Genomic DNA, 5,139 nt, shown 5'->3' with positions numbered 1-5,139 from the left:
CATCAAAACTTCCACTTTCTCTTCTCTCAGCCCCTGACAACCACAGCTCTTTCTCTATGTGAGTTTGACTACTCCAGGGACACAGACGTGGGCTCCTATAGCATTTGTCCTTTAGAGGCTGAATTGTTTCATTTAGCAGAATGTCTTCAAGATTTAGCTACGTTGGAGCATGCATCAGATTTTCCATACTTTTCAAAGGCTGAACAATATTTTACTTTTTGTATAGACCACATTTTGCCTATGCCTTCATCCCTTTTATATATATTTTTATTGATTCCAGAATTTCAGGCAAAGTATTTTGGTCACATACAGACCCCTTCCCTAATCTCCAGACTGTCCCCACCCCTACCAGTTCATATCCTCCATTACTATCTATTCTTTTATTTTATTGATTTATTTAGTCTCTGTTTTTAAAAGCCTATTGATTCCAATCTATGCCTCCTAAGTGCTCCTGGGAATGAGTCCATGCCCTGGGGTCTGGTTAACCCACCAGGTGTCACACCAGTAAGGAAAACTGACTTTTCCTTTCCCAGTAGCTATCAATTCCAATAGAGCCTCAGCTAGGCCTGGGCTTCCTGCCTACCTCTTCCATTCATGCTGGACCCCGTCTGGCTTAGGCTTGCACAGTTCTTGTGCAGATTGACACAAGTACTGTTAGTTCATGTATGCAACTACCCCATAGTGTCAGTCAACCGTTCCCTTGTATTCGCCTACCACTTCTGGCTTTAGAATCTTTCTGCCCCCTCTTCTGCAATGACCCTTGAGCCTTTGGAAGTACAATACAGGTGTCCCACTTAGGCCTGGGCATTCTGTGGCCTCCTATTTTCTACATGTTGACTATTTGTGGGTCTCTGTGTTAATCTCCATCTGTTTGCCTTCATCTCTTGATGGGCACCTGGGTTGCTTCGACTTTTGGGTGACAGTGTTATGCCTGGTATTGCTATGAACATGGGTACACCTGTGACAGTTTGAGTATAAAACCACATTAGTTATTTTCCTCACTGTTGTAACAGAACATCCGAGCAAAACAAATTAAGGAAGGGAGGGTTTGAGTCACAGCTTGAAGGTACAGTCCACCATGGTGAGGAAAGCGTAGCAGCAGAGCTGGAGGTAGCTGGTCATACTGTGTCCACAATCAGGAAACAGAGAGATGGACACTGCCGCTCAGCTTTTCTCCTTTTTATTCAATCTGGGACCCCCGGCCACAGGATAGTGCTACCCAGATTGAGGGCAGACTTTCCTGCTTTAGCCAAACATCTCTAGAGATGCCCTCACAGACATACCGGGAGGTGGGTTTCCTAGGTGATTCTAAATTTCGTCAAGTTGATAAGATTAACCATCAGACAGATATTGTCTTGCAGTTTGTTGACCCTGAGCATCTACCATTGGCTGAACTGCTGGTTTTATTGGTTTCAGAAATCCATGCTTTTCTATGTTGTTGAAAATCTCCTTTGTCTCTTGTCCAAGGACGATCTGAGAAAAGATTATTCCTGGTCACGCATCCTGAATCAATCTAAATCAAAACCATTTGGTGTGGTTTTGTCTTGTTGAATATTTGCTGTGGTGGGTGAATATTTACTGGAGAAGCAGAGATGGGCTGGTCTCTGAGGCTTGCTGGCCAGCTAGCCTAGCGTAATTGGCTAATTCCGGCTAAATGAGAGACCTTGTCTCAAAAAACGAGGTGAACAGTATCTTAGAAATGATGCCCAAGCTCCCAGTACTGAAAACAGTATTGCTTCCCTTTCTCTTATGTGTATGTGCACGTGGAGGCCAGAAGTCCATGTCAGGTCATCCTCAACTGTTTCTTCGCCTTATATTTTGAGACAAGATTTCACACTGAACCTGGATCTTACTGATTTTCGCTAGAACTGGCTGGCCAGCAAGGCCCCAAGGATCCACCCATATCCCTCTCCCCAGAGTTAGGATTACAGGCATGTACAGCTAGGCCTGGCTTTTATGTGGATGCTGGGGATTGAACTCAGGCCGTCATGTCTGCACAGCAGACACTTTACTGGTTGAGCCACCTCCCCAACCCCTCTACTCTCTAAGAGGCTCACATGGGACCCCCAGATGTATGGTTGCTTTTACCACCCTGCGTTATAGTGATACCAATGTCTTACTTGTCTTCCCAATAGCCTATTGAGTCCCTGTTTATATTTTTACATCTCTAGTACTTAACAGAGTACCTGGCTTAGTATCCATGGTCCTGTCATTGTGAGTGAGCAGATAGCTCTAGAAAGGGAACAAACTATTAGTTACCGTGGAACTGATATCCACTCCAGCTCCAAGTTAAACTTCAGCCACCAGCCTTCAGGCCCACTTAGCTTCATTTGGTGTCCAGAGAATCTGTCCCAGAGAACCCAGCCACCAAACCCTAATATCTCAACGTTTCCCCCTCGCTGGGCAGGGCTTCAAGCAGGGCAAGTTGCTGCTTGTGGTTAAGTCTTCCTGATGTGGCCACTCTGCATAGAAAACCATTATTTTCATCTTTATATAATCTTACCTTTCCCCAACATGCCTATACCCCGTTAGATCCAGGAGGTTGGCAGCACAGATTTCAAATGCAACGCTACAACTATTTTTAAGAAAAACCCAGATTGCAAAGGAAAAAAAAAAGGCTGCCTCTGTCTGTTTTACTCTTCGGGGTGGATTGACAAATCATCAAATTGAGAATAATCAGCTCAGACTCTTTACTTCTGAGACTTCCTCAGCATAAGGAACCACAGCGGGGTGGAAGTCCTTGGAGTGGGGAAAATAGAGTGGGAAGGAGCTTTGAAATCAAACAGACCGAGGTCTAAAGTTGCTGCTTAGGTACCAAGCAGCTGTTTGACTCTGGGACAAAGCTCTGTCTCCCAGAGACACCTTGTTCTCCTCTGTCAAAAGGAGTAATGCTACAGTGTCTCAGGCCTTTTTGGAGGTTTCAAGGATCTAATAACTGTCTGTTACAGAGCTCAGAACTTGGGCACAGTATAGGCCTCAGTGGTGTCCAAGCTTTTGACATCGCAACACGACATTGTCATCTGCAAATGTGCTGGGCCAAATTCACAGTTATCCAGGGGTACATGCAGTCCATGAGCTGCAGGTTGGATATACCCAATAGGTAGCCAGCATACAGCTTTGTTTGGAAATCAACTAGCCGAACTCTAGTCTGAGTGCAAGTGAATTCATTTCTGACTCTTGATTGCTTTGTCCATAAAATGGGAGAGGAAAAGTCTGGACTCTGCACGTTTACCTGACTGACCTGTCAGTTCCTGGTATGTATCTCCCTCCTTCATCCTCAGGACTTGATGCTCATGGCTCTTACAAGTTAGGATTCAATTCAGCTGTATAAAGAAAAGACCTAAAACAATAAGAAAGAAACAGAAACAAAACAGTGCTAAATCATACAATACTTATATTAGTCTCGCCTTATTTCCCATAGTTTTTAGGCTCTGTGGTGGCAGTCAACTCCAGTCTGAAGATATTGAATGGAAAATTCCAGAAATAACAATCCATACGTTCTAAAGCAGTCATTATTCTGAGTAGCAAAATAATCTTCAGGCTATTCCACCCTTTAACCGCTGGGTGTGGATTACTTTTTTTTCAGTATTTACAGTACATACACTACCCTTCCGTTAGGCTTTTACTAGCCATTTGATGGTACCATTCGCTGCCATGGTACCACAGTTCTCGCGTTACTGTCTCCACATCATTCCTTTCACTTCATCTGCTCACGCTGCGTTCCATCATCTCATGTGAACACAAGAAGCATGAGTACGGTACAATAAGACATTTTGAGAGAGACCACATTTACATGACTTTTATTACAGTATGATGTTACAACTATTCTGTTAGTGGTTATTGTCTATCTCTTAATATGCCTAATTTATAAATTAAACTCATCAGAGGTGTGTATGTTACAGGACAAAAGATAGTCCAGAATGTAGAGGGTTCAAAACAATCCATGGTTTTGGGTTTACACTGCAGGGTCTTGGAACGTACACCCTTCAGATAAATGGGAGCATAGAAGTTTATTTCTTTCATGTAAAACTCTGGAAGGTGTGGTCTATGATGGTTAGTTTTAAAGGTCAGCTTGACACAGTCTAGAATCTCCTCAGAGGGCATAGTCTATCAGGTAGGAACTCAAGGCAGGAACCTAGACACAGGAGCTTGAAGCAGAGACCATGGAGGAGTGCTGCTTACTGGCTTGCTCCTCTGGTTTGCTCAGCTACCTTTCTTACACAGCCCAGACCCACCTGCCTAGGAATGGCACCAACCATAGTGGGCTGCCCTCCCATATAAATGATCAATTAAAAGAATGCCTCATAGACATAGGCAATTCTGATGGAGGAAATTCCTCAACTCAGGTGACAATAGTTTGTGTTAAGTTGATAAAAACTAGCCAGCACGATTGATCCCAACATCAATTTGCCACGAATTAAAATCACCAGAATAGGGCACCCTAACCGAGTGGTCTTAATTACCGTTACCTTAACTGCTGTAGGAACACCCATCCCAAATGTGGTGGCACCTTCTGATAGCAGCCCAGATAGAAAGGGACATAGCAGAAGGGAGCTTATCCACCTTTTGCTTGCTTGGCTTTCCCTCTGGCTGCTGAGTTGACTCATCTTTTGCTGACATCAGAATTAGTATTTCCAGGTTTTGATCATTGACTAAGGACCAGTGGCTCTTCAGGAACCCCCTAGGTTTCTGGCACCAGGTTGTGACTGTTGAGGCACCTACCTCAGCCTCAAGGACAGAGCAACCACCTGGTTTTCAACCCCTTGAGTGTGCTGTTACTATTTCAAAGAAGTAAGCTGATTATCTTTCTATCTATCATCTATCTATCTATCATCTATCTATCATCTATCATCTATCTATCATCTATCTATGTCTTAGCTTGCTTCTCTATTGCTGTAACAAAACACTCTGACTTGGGGAGGAAAGGGTTTATTTGACTTTCATCTCCTGGGTCACAGTTCATCACTGAGGGAGCCCAAGGCAGGAACCTGGAGCATAGACCATGGAAGAATGCTGCTTACTGCCTTGCTCTTCTGACCTGTGCTCAATCTGCTTTCTTATACAATTCAGGACCACCTTCCCAGGGGTGGCACTGCCCATAGGGCTCTCACACACTACTCAACAATCAAGAAAATGCCT

At 44.0% G+C, this 5,139-nt stretch overlaps 1 long non-coding RNA gene across 1 annotated transcript in view; it reads right to left on the bottom strand.

The window, feature by feature from the left end:
* Positions 1-383: 383 nt before the first annotated feature.
* LOC115072060 overlaps positions 384-5,139 on the bottom strand; it is a 22,719-nt gene continuing 17,963 nt past the window's right edge. The window contains exons 2-4 of the long non-coding RNA XR_003851119.1: positions 3,242-3,340; positions 2,260-2,462; positions 384-1,473 (exon numbers count right to left, since the gene is read on the bottom strand). This is a non-coding gene — a long non-coding RNA (uncharacterized LOC115072060). The remainder of the gene's footprint in view (positions 1,474-2,259; positions 2,463-3,241; positions 3,341-5,139) is intronic.

The sequence above is a fragment of the Nannospalax galili genome, unplaced genomic scaffold (genome assembly GCF_000622305.1).
Source record: "Nannospalax galili isolate Female #2095 unplaced genomic scaffold, S.galili_v1.0 scaffold781, whole genome shotgun sequence".
NCBI classification, from domain to species: domain Eukaryota; kingdom Metazoa; phylum Chordata; class Mammalia; order Rodentia; family Spalacidae; genus Nannospalax; species Nannospalax galili.
The sequence above is the reverse complement of the archived record's forward strand: the minus strand, read 5'-3'. Positions and strand labels throughout refer to the sequence as shown.